This window comes from Malaclemys terrapin, chromosome 11 (genome assembly GCF_027887155.1).
Source record: "Malaclemys terrapin pileata isolate rMalTer1 chromosome 11, rMalTer1.hap1, whole genome shotgun sequence".
In the NCBI taxonomy this organism is placed as follows: Eukaryota; Metazoa; Chordata; order Testudines; family Emydidae; genus Malaclemys; species Malaclemys terrapin.
The window spans coordinates 3,726,588-3,745,204 of record NC_071515.1 but is presented as its reverse complement, the minus strand read 5'-3'; the positions used below and the strand labels follow the sequence as shown (position 1 = coordinate 3,745,204).

Below are 18,617 nucleotides of genomic sequence, written 5' to 3'. Positions count from 1 at the left end.
ATTTTCACCGGGCTGGGGCAGGTGGTTGGAGAGTGGGAGGGGGTGAGGGCTTCGGCTGGGGGTGTGGGCTCTGGGGTGGGGCCAGGGATGAGAGGTTCGGAGTGTGGGAGGGGTCTGGGCTGAGGCAGGGGGTTGGGGTGTGGGAGGGGACATGGGCTTTGGGGTGGGGGTGCAGGTTCTGGATTGGGGCCAGAAATGAGGGGTTCCGGGTGTGGGAGGTGGATCCAGGCTGGGGCAGGAGGTTGGGGTGTGAGGGTGAGGGCTCCAGCTGGGGGTGTGGGCTCCGGGCTGGTGACGAGGAGTTTGGAGTGCAGGAGGGGGGTCCAAGTTGCGGCAGGGGGGTGGGGCATGGGTTTCAGGAAAAAGTTTGGGTGCGGGATGGGGTTCAGGGCTGGGGCAGGGGGTTGGGATGCGGGAGGAGGTTAGGGCTCCAGCTGGGGGTGTGGGCTCTGGGGTGGGGCTGGGGATGAGGGGCTTGGGGTGCAGGGGAGGCTCAGGGCTGGGGTAGGGTGTTGGGGGGGGTGCAGACTCTGGGAGGGAATCATAGAGTCATAGAATATCAGGGTTAGAAGAGACCTCAGGAGGTATCTAGTCCAACCCCCTGCTCAAAGCAGGACCAATCCCCAAGCTTGGGTGCAGGAGGGGGCTCAGAGCTGGGTCAGGGGGTTGGGGTGCAGGAGGGGTTTTGGAGTGCGGGCTCCGGGTCGTGTTTACCTCAGCCGGTTCCAGGGAAAGGGCGACATGTCCCTTGGCTCCTAGGCGGAGGCGCAGTCAGGCAGCTCTGCACGCTGTCTCCACCCTCAGGTGCCACCCCTGCAGCTCCCATTGGCCGCGGCTCCCAGGCAATGGGAGATGCGGAGCCAGCGCTCGGGGTGGGGGCTGTGCATGGGGCTGCGGTCGTCCCTCCATCTAGGAGCCGAGGGACATGTCACTGCTTGCGGGGAGACGCGCGGAGCCAGGTAGGGAGCCTGCCAGCCCCACGCCAACCGGACTTTTGACAGCCCAGTCAGCAGTGCTGACCGGAGCCGCCAGGGTCCCTTTTCGAGCGGGTGTTCCGGCCGAAAACCGGACACCTGGCAACCCTAGCCAGGATGCTGGCAGCCAGCAAGATTCCTCTACTATTAAAGGTGCAGTGCCCAGAAAAGAGAAGGCCGACATCTCAGTCACATGGCTACACGCAGTCTAGTGCACAGTGAGGAAAGTTGGCCGCACACACTTGGAAATCAGCAGCAGCTTTATTATGCAACAAACAACTCGATGCCGTGTTAACTCTGGCCCGTCCTTCTGTGACGCTTGGAAAGGCTCCTATGAGAGGGGAAAAAAACACAATAAAAACAATGATCTTCAACTATATATTGATCTTCCAAACTCTCTGTTTCTATCCATCCAGCTTGCATCTAAACACTCTGCACTCATATTAAAACGACCATCGTTTCCACCTGAAAGGACCAGGTTTCCTGCCCCTCTAGGGTTACAGGGGTGTACCCAGGGCTGGCACAGCCCATTAGGCAACCTAGGCGGTTGCCTTGGGTGCTAACATTTGGGGGGCAGCGACCGCGGCGTCCGGATCTTCGGCTGCCCCCGTTGTCGTCGGTATTTCGGGGACGGGACCTTCCGCCACCTAGGGCGGCAAAAACGCTGGCGGCGCTCCTGGGTGTACCTAGAGCTGTAGTGCACGGCCCGTGTCTGTGCTTACCTCGCTAGTCCTGGAACAGCTCCTCGGGAAACAGCACCTCAGCCCTTCTGGCCTGGAATAGGAAGAGGAAGGATTAAGGATTAATCATTCAAACACATAACAGCCCATGTCACCGTGGGGCTGAAGGGCTCCTGCTACTCAGACTGCATCAATGGGCACAGAGACCAGACATAATCTGATTCGCTGCAAAGGGACCTAAGAGGAGAAAAACGTAGGGGAGGCAGAGCATCAGCGCCACCCTGTGGTGAGTGGCTTACATGACTAGTTTCTGCCTTACTTTTTTGGAAGAACAATACAAAGTCCTAACTAAGGGGGAACTGTTTCCTTGCAGTGAGCCCAGGACGAATTCCCACCAGAGGGGCTGCTGCTGGGCTAGGGTGTTAACTTGGACCCTGCCTTCCTTTGCAATCCCCAAGCCTCTTCAAGCGCAGTCAATTAGGACTCCAGGAACAGAGGTGGTTGCTTTGGGTTAGGTCTACACTTGGGGCTATTTCGACCCTGCTAGCACGGGTGTAACAGCAGTGTAGATGGTGAGGCCTGGCTAAGGCAAGTAAAGGGACGCTTGACCCCTATGGCTATGCACCCTACATGCCCATGCAGGGCCTCCCGTGTCTACGCTGCTATATTTAGTAGGGTAAAGTCCTGCCCCTTCCCCGCTGCCAGACCTGTCCCCACGGCAGTGAAAGATTCCAGTGGGGAAAGGCTCTGGTGGGGGGAGGCAGTGCGGAATGGCACCGGCAGCTCCCCGAGCTGAGCCTGGCTGCCCTCCCTACCACAGCCTTTCACGTGGAGCTACACGCACCCTACGTGCTGACGTAAGTGTAGACAAGGCCTTTGTGTAATAAAGGACAGTGCAGGATGGAAGAGGGACAGGGTCAGGATTTAAGGATCATGGAAGCTTTTTTTGTTGTTAGCTGCTGTATGGAGATGGCTGCTGTGTTCGTAAAGGGACCCCTGTACCACAGAAATAGCTCAGGGCCTGGGACAGGGTGTCACATTTTTCCTTGTCCTTCTGCACCTCAAAACTTTTTTTTTTTAAAGGCTACTAGTCAAATCCTGCAGTTGGGAACCCAGTGTGCAGTGCACACAGCCTAGCTACACACCAGGGGTTATTGTAATCAGCGACTGCCCCAAGCCACATCATTCAGCTCTGGCTCTGGATCCAGATCTCAGCGTCCCCACGTCCACCAGTGCTGGGTTTGGGGTTTCCAGTCTGAGCCCATCTCTCACTGCCATGATCATTTCAAAGCCTCGGCCAACACACTCCAGTGTCCTGAGTCACTGATGCTGCAGGGCTAGAGATCCTCAGCTGGTGGGAATTTGCAGAGCTCCATTGCCGTCCATAGCGCTAAGCCAATTTGCACCATCCGAGGAGCTGGTTCTTGGCGTCTGGTACTGACTAGTGAAGGACTCGCTATAGGCATTAGCAGACTGAATCAAAACTTGAGTTCCAGCCAGTCCAGGACCCCATCTCTGACAGCAGCCAGCACCCGATGGGTCAGAGGAAGCTGTCAGAATCTCACAGCAGCAGCTGTGGAAGAATCTGTCTCCCAGATGGGCTTTCTACAGATCTCTAATAGGCCTCTGTCCTTATTCTCCCCCAAAGCGGAGTGACGTTAGCACAGGAAGGAACAAAGGTACCTGTTCTAAATAGAGTTCAGCCTGAGAATTAGTCTGAATCCAATATGCCGACAGGCTGAAAAACATGAAGGGCCCAGCCGGCTCTGTAGTGCTCTGCGCTTTCCCAGCCAGCCAGGTCCTTCCTGAAGCCGTTGTTCAGAAAATAGGGGTCTCCTCAGAATCGCCCTGGGCTCATGTGCGCATGGTGGCTGGGGTGGGAGACTCAGTGGGGCCAGAGTCAGTCCAGAGCGACTGTAGAACTACGCTGCGAGCTGGACTGTCCCCGTGCCAGGCAAACCTGCTTTCATGGTTAGCGTGGTCTTGCCTCCAGCTTTCCTGTCTTACTTTTAAGCAATTGTCCTGGCCTCCTGAGAATGTGAATAACTCCCATAGGCTCGCTGATCACCGTGATCACACTCCCCTGGAGCCTTCTCCTTGCTGTCCGCTCCCTCACTCCCTGCCCATAACTCTCCTCCCACAGTCCAGGGACCAGTTATTTTGCACTTTGCTGTATTTTGTCTAGAGTCTCCTCTGTAAATGTGTGTGTGTGTGTGGGAGGGTGGGGGTGGGGGAGGGGTGAGAATTGCCATATGAAAGGTGGCGAGGAGAGAGCTTGTCTCTAGCTCTACAGAGCTTTGATCTCCTTGCTGTGATTCACACCCTTACTGCTGCGTAACAGAGGTGAAGGAGGCATGGCCCATCTAGTGGCACTAGCCCATTTCAGTCATGAGGACAGAGGTTGCTGTGCTCTGGGTTTATCCTGCCAGCCTGGGGCTGGCCAATCACTGTACTGTTATGTAATAAGGGTCCCCTGTGGAACGCATAATGAGCTAGTCAGGGTCAAAGGTTACTTGGTCCATCCTCAGCCATGAATTTTAGCAGGCGGATGCTGCTCCTCCCTCTTTTCTCCTCTTTGTGGACTTTGGCGGTGCCCAGCAGTTCGTGTGTTGGGGGATCAACAAGGGAAAAAGAAGTTTAGCAACAGCAGAGAAAGGGGAGCCCTGGATTAGCTTTATTCCAGCTCAATCATCACACTATTAATGACGGAAATGGTCTCTGCTCTGTCCTTTGTAGGGCTCAAAGAACACATTCTCTTCTCCATGGGCTTGGGCCAAAGCCCATTAAAGACAACAGAGAGACTGACTTCTGTGAGCTTTGTTTGGATCAGGCCACCATGAACAAAGAGGGGTTGGACTCATTCCTGCGTCTCTAGACTTAGCCTATAACCATCTCACTGTCCACTATTTCCTTTGACTGATGGGCTGGTCTCACCCTCACTCAGATCCCGGACTAAGGAACTGGATCTGGGGAGTTTGTACCCAATATCTCCCACCTCCTCCCTCTTTACATCTGAGGGTCTCTCTGATGAGTCCTTGCTGAGGACTGTCAAGTCATATTGCCCTGGCCTGATCTTCTTTGACTAACCACCAGGAAATACGGGCTTCCAGGGCTCCATCTGTGTCTTTGCATTAACCAGGTGTATCTTCCTGCTTCATTTAACTACCAGGCTCCTCTGATCAGCGACGCAGCAGAAAAGCTTCCTGACTCAGGATACAGAGTAACTCTGCTGCTCAGTGCAGCATCTGCCAACCTGCCAGCCTTGAGGCCCAGCCTGTGAGATGGTTCTGCAGATCCTAGGCTCAGTGCAGATCCTGGCAGCTGCGTGGGAATGTGCCTGAAAGCCGCTTTTGTGCACCTCCCCTACCAACTTGGAGGCCATCTGGCCACTGGGCCAGCCCCCAGCATAAAGCAGAGAAGCCTCGGGGATGCCGCAGCCATGCCCCCTCTCCCTTGGGAACACCTCCCTCTCCTGAGGCTGGGAGGAGGGTGGTGTTGGAGCCATTACAACAGGCCGATGGTGCCCATTACAGAAGAGGATCATCACACAGTGGATGACCAAAGCACACAGTACAAATTAGACCCCATTGGTGCCATGACAGGGCCTCTGCATCCCCATTGCCATCTCCTTGACCCACACCCTGGGACCTCTGCTTCCTCACTGCACTAACCTAAGGATATTACTTACGTTCACGTACCAAGTCCAGGCCTTCTGATCTGGGTCTGTCTGCCGGCGTGCTGGACAGTGCGCCCTAGGGAATCAACACAATGGCTCTCCTGTCAATGCTTACATTCTCCAGGGCAAACTTTCAGAGGTTCAGCCTCTCAACAAAGAGAGCAGTTTTCAAGACGTCTCATGGGAAATCAAACGCAGTCACAATCTGGGAAATTACCGAGGGACTGATGGCCGAATGCTGCGCTATTTGCACTGTTCCAGAGGGATTTCCTCAGAAGTATCTGGATGATTATGGTTTCAACACAATCCCTGCCTTTTACATAAACCCCAGGCCACCCCACTTACAGGTCAAGAAATGAGGATGCAAGGTGCCCCAGACATACATATGGGGCACTGCCAGTTGTGAGAATATGGGACTCAGCAACGCTCTGCAATCTCAGTTCAACAAGTCAACAAAACTTACCTCAGCAAAGAAGGCAACTGAGGTGAGCGTGTGCTTCTTCCTGCCCCACTTGGGCCTTGGGCCTGAAATCCTTCCCTCTCTCATGTGGGGCTCTGCAACATAAATACCCATGAGTAACAGGGACAGCAAGCTCTACAGAGCAAATCCGTACGGCAGATGGTAGAAAGAATAGCTTATACTATCTATCTATCTGTCTATCTATCATTACATGTTAATTCACTTACAGCATCTAGGCCTCCCCATTGTAGCTGAATGGCTCACAGTCAGAAGCTGGGATGTATCTGTTGAGGGGCTGGATTGTAGGATGAGAGTCCATGCATAGGCTCAGGCCAATGTCTTCCTATGTCACTGTCCAAAGTCTGGCACTAACATTCATATTCAGGCATCTAAACGAGTGGATTGATTTTCAGAGGAGCTGAACAGCCACGGCTTCGGCAGATTCGAGTGAGAAGTTCTTGGTATTCAGCATTTGAGAAAGGTCAGGCCATTTATTTAGGTGCCTGAGTGTGGCATTGCAGCCGCTGCCATGGGTCGTTTATGATGAATACGGAATCAACATCATCTCGGCACAACAACCAAGTTCAGGATCTAATCGAGCTGTATCCTCTCTGTACTGCTGAACGGTTGCGAAACATTGGGACTGCGCCACTCAGAGTGGGCAAAGCTGGAGGCTTTCCACATAAAATGCCAACGTTGTATATTGGGCATAGAGTGGAATGACTTCATTTGTAAAGCAGATGTTTATGGTCGCTCCGGTCTACAGACTACTGGGGCCATTGTCCACTGATGGCGTCTTATGCTTTTCAGACATGTCGCGACTATGCCACAAGACCAGGCCTGCACAACATACAGCCCGCAGGCCGCATGCGGCTCGTGGGGGATCACTGTGTGCCCCGCGGGGGGATTCTAAACCCCCGCACACAAAGTCCCGAGGCTGGCGTGGCGGCGCTTCCTGGGGCAGCTCCTGGTGGCGTGCCTGCCCGCCGACAGGAACCAGCAATGTGGGACACGGGGATGGAGCCCTCGCGCGCCGCCGCGCCTCCACGCCCCCGCCCCCCCGGCCCCAAGCGGGCCATGGAGCCCGCGCGCACGGCTGCCCCTCCCTACTGCCCCAAGCGGGACATGGGCACGGAGCGCTCGCCCCCCCTCCCCCGCGGGACACGGGACTCAGCCACCGCCCCCGTCCTGAGCGCTTTTTGGCCCACCCTCCCCCCCCGGACTCCTGCCCCATCCAACCCCCCGCGTTCCTTGATGCCCACCCCGGGACCCCTGCCCCATCCACCCCCTTCCCTGTCCCCTGACTGCCCTCTGCTGCCCCATCCAACTCCTCTCCTGATTCCCCATCCAACCACCCCTTCTCCCTGTCCCCTGACCACCCTTGGAACCCCTGCCCCTGACTGCCTCCCACCGCCCCATCCAACCCCTGCTCCTTCCTGACTGCCCCCCGGGACCCTTGCCCCCATTCAATCCCCCTGTTCCCTGCCATCTGACCACCCTGACGCCTATCCACCCCCCCACCCCTCCCTGAACTCCCCTGCCCTCTATCCAATACCCCCTCCCTGCTCCCTTACCGCGCTGCCTGGAGGTGGCTGGTGGTGCTACAGCCGCGCCACTGGGCTGGAGCCGGGCCACGCTGCCACCGCGCAGTGCCTGGAGCACCGGGTCAGTCTGAGCTTGCAGCCCCCCCCCGCTTCCCGCCAATCAGCTGTTCGCGCAGAAAGCCTGGGAGGGCTGAGAAGCAAGCGGCGGCTTCGCACTCAGGCCCAGGGAGGCGGAGCGGAGGTGAGCTGGGGTGGGGAGCGGTTCCCCTGCGCGCCCCTCCCCCCGGGTTACCTGCTGTGGCGCGGGCGGCTCCCCCCACCCCAGCTCACCTCCGCTCCGTCTCCGCCTCCCTGGGCTTGAGCGCGAAGCCGCCGCTTGCTTCTCTGCCCTCCCAGGCTTCCCGTGCGAACAGCTGATTCGCGGGAAGCGGGGGGAGTGGGAGAAGCGGGACGGAGTGTTCAGAGGCGGAGCGGAGGTGAGCTGGGGCCGGGGAGCGGGGCGGAAAGCTGGAGAACCCATGGGGTCGGCTCCTAAGGCGCCACTTTTGGATAATGTGCTCAGGGGGAGTAGCCGCTCCCTCTGCTCCCCCCCAGCTACGGTCCTGGTCACTTCAACTTACCGGTTGTTAAATTTAGAAGCCCTTTTAGAACCGGTCCCGCGCAGGACAACTGGTTCTAAAAGGGCTTCTAAATTTAACAACAGGTTCCCGCGAACCGGCTCCCGCTCACCACTGGAGACCTCCTGGAAAAGTTCTCTGTAGTAACTTTTAATATCCCATCATTGACCATTGTTATTGACCTATTGACTAAAATCACTGTTTCCCATCAAACCATCCCCTCCATAAACTTATCAAGCTTAATCTTAAAGCCAGAGAGGTCTTTCGCCCCCACTGTTTCCCTTGGAAGGCTGTTCCAAAACTTCACCCCTCTGATGGTTAGAAACCGTCGTCTAATTTCAAGCCTAAATTTCCCGACGGCCAGTTTATATCCATTCGTTCTAGTGTCCACATTAGTACTGAGCTGAAATAATTCCTCTCCCTCCCTGGTATTTATCCCTCTGATATATTTAAAGAGAGCAATCATATCCCCCCTCAGCCTTCTTTTGGTTAAGGTAAACAAACCGAGTTCCTCGAGTCTCCTTTCATACGGCAGATTTTCCATTCCTCGGATCATCCTAGTGGCCCTTCTTTGTACCCGTTCCAGTTTGATTTCATCCTTTTTAAACATGGGAGACCAGAACTGCACACAGTACTCCAAATGAGCTCTCACCAGTGCCTTGTATAACGAAACCAGCACCTCCTTATCCCTACTAGAAATACCTTGCCTAATGCATCCCAAGACCGCATTAGCTTTTTTCATGGCCACGTCACATTGCCGACTCATAGTCATCCTGCGATCAACCAGGACTCCGAGGTCCTTCTCCTCTTCCGTTACATCCAACTGATGCGTCCCCAGCTTATAACTAAAATTCTTGTTAGTTATCCCTAAATGCATAACCTTACACTTCTCACTATTAAATTTCATCTTATTACTATTACTCCAGTTTACAAGGTCATCCAAATCTCCCTGCAGAATATCCCGATCCTTCTCCGAATTGGCAATACCTCCCAACTTTGTGTCATCCGCAAACTTTATCAGCCCACTCCTACATTTGGTTCCAAGGTCAGTAATGAATAGATTAAATAAAATTGGACCGAAAACCGAACCTTGAGGAACTCCACTGGTAACCTCCCTCCAACCTGACAGTTCACCTTTTAGTACGACCCGCTGCAGTCTCCCCTTTAACCAGTTCCTTATCCACCTCTGGATTTTCATATCGATCCCCATCTTTTCCAATTTAACCAATAATTCCTCATGCGGTACCGTATCAAACGCTTTACTGAAATCGAGGTATATTAGATCCACTGCATTTCCTTTATCTAAAAAATCTGTTACTTTCTCAAAGAAGGGGATCAGGTTGGTTTGGCACGATCTACCTTTCGTAAAACCGTGTTGTAATTTGTCCCAATTGGCATTGACCTCAAGGTCCTTAACTACTTTCTCCTTCAAAATTTTTTCCGAGACCTTGCATATTACAGATGTTAGACTAACAGGCCTGTAGTTACCCGGGTCACTTTTTTTCCCCTTCTTGAAAATAGGAACCACATTAGCTATTCTCCAGTCAAACGGTACCACCCCCGAGTTTATGGATTCATTAAAAATTATCGCTAACGGGCTTGCAATTTCCCGCGCCAGTTCTTTTAATATTCTCGGATGAAGATCATCCGGTCCGCCCGATTTAGTCCCGTTAAGCTGTTTGAGTTTGGCTTCTACCTCGGATACGGTAATGTCAATCCCCACTCCTTTATTCCCATCCGTCTCGCTTCTACTATTCCTCAGCCTTTCATTAGCCTCATTAAATACCGATGCAAAATATTCATTTAGATATTGTGCCATGCCTAGATTATCCTTAATCTCCACTCCATCTACAGTCTTAAGTGGTCCCACTTCTTCTTTCTTTGTTTTCTTCCTATTTATATGGCTATAAAAGCTCTTACTATTGGTTTTAATTCCCCTCGCAAGGTCCAACTCTACTCGGCTTTTTGCTTTCTCACTCCATCTCTACATGCTCTGACCTCAATAAGGTAGGTTTCTTTGCTGATCCCCCCCCTCTTCCACTCCCTGTACGCTTCCTGTTTTTTCTTAATGACCCCTCTGAGATGCTTGCTCATCCAACTCGGTCTAAATCTCCTGCCTACGAACCGTTTTCCCTTTCTTGGGATACACGCCTCTGACAGCTCCTGCAACTTCAACTTGAAATAATCCCAGGCGCCTTCCACAGTCCAATCCACTTCCCTAACCAGTCTCCTTAATTTATTAAAGTTAGCCCTTTTGAAATCGTAAACCTTAGTCTCCGATTTAATTCTGTTAATCTTTCCATTTAGTTCAAACTGAATTAGCTCATGATCACTTGAGCCAAGGTTGTCCCCTACAACCATTTCCTCAACGAGGTCCACACTACTCACCAGCACCAAATCTAAAATGGCATCCCCCCTCGTCGGTTCAGCAACTACTTGATGAAGGAATTCATCAGCTATTACGTCTAGGAAAATCTGAGCCCTATTATTGTTACTAGCATTTGTTCCCCAATCTATATCTGGGAAGTTAAAGTCTCCCATGATTACACAGTTCCTATTAGTATTTACTTCCCTAAAAACGTTAATGAGTTCTCCAGGCTAGATCCCGGCGGTCTATAGCACACCCCAAGCACTATCCCAAGGGAGGCTCTAGTAGTTCTTTTACCCAATGTGAGTAATGCCCAGACAGACTCCGTCTTATCCATTCCATCGCTTATTATTTCTTTACAGTTTACCTCATTATTGACATACAATGCTACTCCCCCACCTTTACCTTTGATCCGGTCTTTCCTAAACAGCACATACCCTTCCATACCTGTACTCCAGTCATGACTACTATTCCACCACGTTTCAGTTATTCCTACAATATCCAGTTTCATTTCTCGGACCAGGAGCTCCAATTCCTCCATTTTGTTACCTAGGCTTCTCGCATTGGTGTATAAACATCTTAATTTATGCCTTTAGGCCTCTCTCACATTCATTCTCCCATTTGATATGGACACCGTACTGCTAGTATGACCCATTAGTCTGGTATCCACCCCCCCTCCTTATGTCCAATCTCTTCCCCCTGGCTGTATCTGTTCTTATCTCATTGTCCTCCCTCTCAATGTTATAGTCTGGTGTGGAGATTAACTGGACATCTCCCAACCATCTCCCCCAAATTCCTAGTTTAAAGCTCTTTTGATGAGATGAGCCAGCCTCCCTCCCAGAAGTCTATTTCCTTCTCTACTCAGGTGAAGTCCGTCCTGTGAGAACAGTTTTCTGTCCCCGAAAGCCTCCCAGTGGCCATACATCCCAAAGCCCTCTTTATAGCACCACGCCCTTAGCCAACTATTTGTCATCACAATCCTGTCACCCCTTTACTGCCCTTCTCTAGGAACAGGCAGAATCCCACTGAAGATGATCTGAGCCTCAAATTCCTTAAGCGTCTTCCCCAGCCTGGCATAATCTCCCTTGATTCTCTCTAGCGAGAACCTAGCCGTATCATTTGTTCCTACGTGAAGGATGATCAAGGGGTTCTTACCTGCTCCTTTTAGGATCCTTTTCAGCCGCAAGTCCACACCCCCTATCTTAGCGCCCGGGAGACAGCACACCCTTCTGTTCTCTGGGTCCGCCCTGGTTACAGGCCTGTCCAACCTCCTCAGTAAGGAGTCCCCAATCACGTACACTTGCCTTTGCCTGGTGGCAGTGCGATCTACTAATCTATCCCCTGTTCCCTCTAGTTGCAACCCCTGTCCATTCCTATTTTCCCTTATAGTCCCCCTTACATCATCCTGTATCCTCCCGGGGCCCAGAATTGGTGCTGTCTCCATCAACTCCTCCCCTATTTCTATGGGACTAGCTGCTCGTCTCTTTTTCCTCACCCTGCTCCCTTCAGTTACCACCTGTTGCCCCCCTTCCTCGTTCTCCAAACACCCAAACCTGTTCCTGAGTTCTATTTCTCCTTCACTGGCCCTCCTTTTCCTTTGCCTGCTTCTCACAGTCACATGCTTCCACTGCCCTTGTTCTCCCCCCGGCATTCCCCCCTCACAGGTCTTAGCCCCTGCTACCACCTGTGCCCCTGAGCATTCCCCTTCAGCCCCCACTTGCCTTTGCTCCATCAGGTGCTCGAACCCCCTTCTAAACTCTATCAGGGTATCTACCTGCATCTCCAAGCCTCGGATCTTTTCTTCCAGCAGTTCTATTAGGCGGCATTTCATGCACACATACCTCTGTTCAGGTACCGCTGCTAGGACCATGTACATACCGCAGCTGCCGCATGCAATCATCTGCATTGTGTCACCTGCGGCTTGGCTCATGGCTGCTGTTGCCTGGGCCCACCTGCTCAGCTGTGCCCTCTGCACCTGGGGAAACACAGCATACAGGGCACCATGCCCTCCTGCCTCCCCTTTCACCTCCTCCAATGGAACTCCCACTCAAACTCCCCTGTTAGCAGCCCTGTTCGCTGCTCGCAGCTGTTGCCGCTGCCTGGCTGGGTGGCCGCTTTTATAGGCCCTCTCCTCAGCCAAGCTCCACCCCCAATGAGGGCTCAGCTGCCCGCCCAGCACGCTGCCCCTACAGGCCTCTACACATACAAGCAATACAAAGACAGACGCAAATACAGGTACCTTCTCCTCCAATGGAACTCCCACTCAAAGATCTGTGTGTGTCAGGGCACTGGGGGTCTGTGTGGGGCATTGTTTAGTTGTGGTGGTGGGGCTGTGGGGAAGGGCACTGGGAGGGAGGGAGGAGAAATCTGTGTGTACTGGGAAACTAGCGAGTGGGGGGTTCTACGTGGGGTGCTGATGTGTATTAAGAGTTACCAGCTGGATTGAGGACTGATAGATTTGGACAGAATTTATATTGAATGGGCAAATGAAAAAGATCGCAGGGAAAAACAGTAAGGTTAGTTTAGCAGTCTTTGACATTTCGACCAATAAAGAAATTAAAATGCATTTGTAATTACATATCTTATTCTTGGCTGATAATCATTTATTGTTATTTTTTAGGAAAATTTTCAATTTAAAACACAAACTTTTGTTTTTCTTTTTTTACTTATGATGTCTCTATCTGAAAACCCATATAAATTGACACAAATTGCAAATTAAAACTTTTTAAATGTATAAGCATTTTACTCACTTGGGCGCATTTGCCTCATGGCACACAAATTTGAACTCTGCTTCAAAAATTTGCACAGAAGAAATTTTTCTTTTCCCTTAATTATACTATCTTAGGAGCCCGCTATAACATAGTACCAAGGTTCAATACAAAGTCATATAAAAGTTATACAAAAATGCATAATGCAGAGAGTTATCTACAACTGCATTGATTGACTGCTGTGTGCAGTAATATAGTGACCCCTGCACCTACAGGCTTTTTTAATAACTCTCCTTCTGTGAAGCATTTCCCAGCAGCAGCAATTTTCTTAGAAATTTTAAAGCTTCCTTTAGTAACTGTATCGTTCTCAGTGCTCACTTTCTTGAAAATTTGCTGTTCTCTACTAAGGTTTTTCGCTAAACTGGCTGCTTTCATTATTTTTTCATTTGGGCTCAATTTGGCGAGATTGGGATGTTTAGTTTCAAAGTGCCACCGAAGGTTGTATTCTTTCGGAACGGCTAACGTTTCGCGACACACGAGGCACAGTATTTTGTCTTTGGAAATAGTACATAAGTATTTATTCGTCCATTCAGTGTTGAAAACTCTGTGCTCTGATTCTATTTTTCTCTTTTTCTTTTCACTCATGGTATCCATTATGAAGCTCAAGATTTTGTTGAATAAATTCACACACAAGGGAAACACTCACAGTCACACACAAAGAGAAGAGATCTCACGGCGCATGGCACACTAGCAAGGCACTGACGGCGTGTGGAAGCCTGTAGGTCCAGGGGTCACTATATTACTGCACACAGCAGTCAATCAATGCAGTTGTAGATAAATCTCTGCATTATGCATTTTTGTATAACTTTTATATGACTTTGTATTGAACCTTGGTACTATGTTATAGCGGGCTCCTAAGATAGTATAATTAAGGTAAAAGAAAAACCCCCACTCGCTAGTTTCCCAATACACACAGATTTCTCCTCCCTCCCTCCCAGTGCCCTTCCCCACAGCCCCACCACCACAACTAAACAATGCCCCACACAGACCCCCAGTGCCCTGACACACACAGATCTCTGTCACTGCCCAGCATCCCCCAACAGGCCCCCACTGCCTAGCACCCCAAAGCACACAAACCTCCCCCACTGCCCAGCGCCCTCCACACCCTCACAGCCCAGCACCCCCCGCACACCTCCCAGACACTCACTCCACCACACCCTTCCCCCTTCCCTGGCTGCACTCACCAGCCCTGCTGGGAGGTCTCTGGCTCCTAGGGTGAGAGCGGCAAGGGGAGTCTCCAGTGGTGAGCGGGAGCCGGTTCGCGGGAACCGGTTGTTAAATTTAGAAGCCCTTTTAGAACCAGTTGTCCTGCGCGGGACCGGTTCTAAAAGGGCTTCTAAATTTAACAACCGGTAAGTTGAAGTGACCAGGACCATAGCTGGGCAGGAGCAGAGGGAGCGGCTGCTCCCCCTGAGCACATTATCCAAAAGTGGCACCTTAGGAGCCGACCCATGGGTGCTCCAGCTCTCCGCCCCGCTCCCCGGCCCCAGCTCACCTCCGCTCCGCCTCTGCCTCTGAACACTCTGCCCCGCTTCTCCCCCTCCTCCCGCTTCCCGCGAATCAGCTGTTCGCGCGGGAAGCCTGGGAGGGCAGAGAAGTAAGCAGCGGCTTCGCGCTCAAGCCCAGGGAGGCGGAGACGGAGCGGAGGTGAGCTGGGGTGGGGGGAGCCGTCCGCGCCACAGCAGGTAACCCGGGGGAAGGGGCACGCATGGGAACCGCTCCCCACCCCAGCTCACCTCCGCTCGGCCTCCCTGGGCCTGAGCGCGAAGCCGCCGCTTGCTTCTCAGCCCTCCCAGGCTTCCTACACGAACAGCTGATTGGCGGGAAGCGGGGGGGCTGCAAGCTCAGACTGACCCGGTGCTCCAGGCACTGCGCGGTGGCAGCGTGGCCCGGCTCCAGCCGAGCGGCGCGGCTGTAGCACCACCAGCCACCTCTAGGCGGTGCGGTAAGGGAGCAGGGAGGGGATGTTGGATAGAGGGCAGGGGAGTTCAGGGGGGTGGGGGGGGGGTGGATAGGGGTCGGGGCGGTCAGATGGCAGAGAACAGGGGGATTGAATGGGGGCAAGGGTCCCGGGGGGCAGTCAGGAAGGAGCAGGGCTTGGATGGGGTGGTGGGAGGCAGTCAGGGGCAGGGGTTCCAAGGGTGGTCAGGGGACAGGGAGAAGGGGTGGTTGGATGGGGAATCAGGAGAGGAGTTGGATGAGGTGGCGGAGGGCAGTCAGGGGACAGGGAAAGGGGTGGATGGGGCAGGGGTTTCCGGGGGGGGCATCAAGGAACGCGGGGGGTTGGATGGGGCAGGAGTCCGGGGGGGGAGGGTGGGCCAAAAAGCGCTCAGGACGGGGGCGGTGGCTGAGCCCCGTGTCCCGCTGCGGGGGGTCGAGCGCTCCGTGCTCGTGTCTTGCTTGGGGCAGTGGGGAGGGGCAGCCGTGCGCGCAGGCTCCGTGTCCCGCTTGGGGCCGGGGGGGGGGGCGTGGAGGCGCGGCGGCGCGCGAGGGCTCCATCCCCGTGTCCCGCTTGGGGCCGGGGGGGGGTTGGAGGCGCGGCGGCGCGCGAGGGCTCCATCCCCGTGTCCCGTTTGGGGCGTGGGGGGTGGAGGTGTAGCAGCGCGCGAGGGCTCCATCCCAGTGTCCCGCTTAGGGCGGGGGCGGGTGGAGGTGCGGCGGCGCGCGAGGGCTCCATCCCCATGTCCCGTTTGGGGCGGGGGGAGGTGGAGGCGTGGCGGCACGCGAGGACTCCATCCCCGTGTCCCACTTGGGTCCGGGGGGGGTGGAGTCGTGGCAGCGTGCGAGGGCTCCATCCCCGTGTCCCGCTTAGGGCGGGGGCGGGTGGAGGCGCGGCAGCGCGCAAGGGCTCCATCCCCGTGTCCCGCTTGCGGTGCGGGCGGTGGTGGAGGTGTGGCGGCGTGCGAGGGCTCTATCCCCGTGTCCCGTTTGGGGCGGGGGGGTGTGGAGGCGTGGCGGCGTGCGAGGGCTCCATCCCCGTGTCCCGTTTGGGGCGTGGGGCGGGGTTGGAGGCGTGGCGGCGCGCGACGGCTCCATCCCCGTGTCCCGCTTAGGGCGTGGGTGGGTGTAGGTGCGGTGGCGCGCAAGGGCTCCATCCCCGTGTCCCGCTTGGGTCGGGGGGGGTGGAGTCGTGGCAGCGTGCGAGGGCTCCATCCCCGTGTCCCGCTTAGGGCGGGGGCGGGTGGAGGCGCAGTGGCGCGCGAGGGCTCCATCCCCGTGTCCCGCTTGAGGCGGGGGGGCGGTGGAGGTGTGGCAGCGTGCGAGGGCTCCATCCCCGTGTCCCGCTTAGGGCGGGGGGGGTGGAGGCGTGGCGGCACGCGAGGGCTCCATCCCCGTGTCCCACTTGGGGTGGGGGCAGGTGGAGGCGCGGCGGCGCGTGAGGGCTCCATCCCCGTGTCCCGCTTGGGTCGGGGGGGGGGGAGGCGTGGCGGCACACGAGGGCTCCATCCCCGTGTCCCGCTTGGGTCGGGGGCGGGTGGAGTCATGGCAGCGTGCGAGGGCTCCATCCCCGTGTCCCGCTTAGGGCAGGGGCGGGTGGAGGCGCAGTGGCGTGCGAGGGCTCCATCCCCGTGTCCCGCTTGGGGCGCGGGGGGGGAGGGGGTGGAGGCGTGGCGGCACGCAAGGGCTCCATCCCTGTGTCCCGCTTGGGGCGGGGGTGGGGCCGGCAGCGCGCGAGGGCTCCGTGCCCGTGTCCTGCTTGGGGCAGGGGAGACAGTGGCGCGCGAGGGCGCAAAAATATCCTTGCGCCGGCATTGGGTTTGGGGGGGCGCCTGAAAGCCCCGCCACCGCAGCTGGGCTCAGCCACCCACATTGCTGGCTCCTGTCGGCGGGCAGGCACGCCACCGCGGGCCGTATGTTGTGCAGGTCTGCTATATGGCATGAACCTGTTAGTCCCTCATAGATTCGTCCACACTGCATCTACTTCTGCTGTCAAACCTTCTCGTGGCTCCATAGCATGAGAGGGCTAATGCACAGATTCCATCTCTTCCTACAAGGTCACAAAGAATGTATCAGAGATCGGAGGCTAATCAGAAGAAAGGGAAAAGGTCAATAATGCCGTGGCTGATGTAATGAACCAGCTGTCTTGCAACTCATCCTGTTATGGAAGGAAGACAGAGACGTGAGAGAAATGAGATTGCAAGGTGCCCCAGACATACATATGGGGCACTGCCAGTTGTGAGAATATGGGACTGAGCAACGCTCTGCAATCTCAGTTCAACAAGTCAACAAAACTTACCTCAGCAAAGATGGCAACTGAGGTGAGCGTGTGCTTCTTCCTGCCCCACTTGGGCCTTGGGCCTGAAATCCTTCCCTCTCTCATGTGGGGCTCTGCAACATAAATACCCATGAGTAACAGGGACAGCAAGCTCTACAGAGCAAATCCGTACGGCAGATGGTAGAAAGAATAGCTTATACTATCTATCTATCTGTCTATCTATCATTACATGTTAATTCACTTACAGCATCTAGGCCTCCCCATTGTAGCTGAATGGCTCACAGTCAGAAGCTGGGATGTATCTGTTGAGGGGTTGGATTGTAGGATGAGAGTCCATGCATAGGCTCAGGCCAATGTCTTCCTATGTCACTGTCCAAAGTCTGGCACTAACATTCATATTCAGGCATCTAAACGAGTGGATTGATTTTCAGAGGAGCTGAACAGCCACGGCTTCGGCAGATTCGAGTGAGAAGTTCTTGGTATTCAGCATTTGAGAAAGGTCAGGCCATTTATTTAGGTGCCTGAGTGTGGCATTGCAGCCGCTGCCATGGGTCGTTTACAATGAATACGGAATCAACATCATCTCGGCACGACAACCAAGTTCAGGATCTAATCGAGCTGTCTCCTCTCTGTACTGCTGTACGGTTGCAAAACATTGGGACTGCGCCACTCAGAGTGGGCAAAGCTGGAGGCTTTCCACATAAAATGCCAACGTTGTATATTGGGCATAGAGTGGAACGACTTCATTTGTAAAGCAGATGTTTATGGTCGCTCCGGTCTACAGACTACTGGGGCCATTGTCCGCAGACGGCGTCTTATGCTTTTCAGACATGTCGCGAGTATGCCACAAGATGTTCCGGCGAACGCCGTTCTCTGAGTGGCTCGTAACATCCGAGAGACAATTCCACCAATCAAGGGGTGCAGGCAGCCCAAAGGCAGGCCCCCTATTACATGGGTGCCTCAAGTCTATTCCGACGTTGGGCTCTTGGCCCGTCAAGCACAGGAACGGATTAATGGTGAACAATTGCTACGGCCGACCGTTCGGCTAAGCGTTGAAGAAGAAGTATGGATTTAGGGATTTAGTATCTAACTTTTGACATCCATGTTTGAAAGTGCTGGCCCAAGTGTCTAAAGAAAAGTGAGATTATATAATGTCAATTGATGGCGAGATGAAGGGTTTTATGTTATTGTCCAAGGGGAACTAGAGGCCTGGATCATACGAACAGCCATATTGGATCAAACCAGTGGTCCATCTAGCCCAGCATTCCATCTTCTGACAGTGGCCAGTGCCAGATGCTTCAGAAGGAATGAACA

General features: G+C 54.2%; 1 long non-coding RNA gene across 3 annotated transcripts; it reads right to left on the bottom strand.

Annotated features, from left to right (window-relative positions):
• Positions 1–1,233: 1,233 nt before the first annotated feature.
• Positions 1,234–18,460, bottom strand: LOC128845516 (uncharacterized). 3 transcript variants are annotated; one of them, XR_008446662.1, is made up of 6 exons: positions 17,549–18,460; positions 17,325–17,416; positions 5,794–5,885; positions 5,343–5,406; positions 1,697–1,748; positions 1,234–1,305 (listed from the first exon to the last, which is right to left on the bottom strand). It is a non-coding gene; the product is annotated as an uncharacterized LOC128845516 (long non-coding RNA). The 3 variants fall into 3 exon arrangements; XR_008446663.1 differs by lacking the exon at positions 17,549–18,460 and having other exon boundaries at positions 17,325–17,501; XR_008446661.1 differs by lacking the exons at positions 17,325–17,416; positions 17,549–18,460 and adding an exon at positions 6,018–6,759.
• Positions 18,461–18,617: the final 157 nt, after the last annotated feature.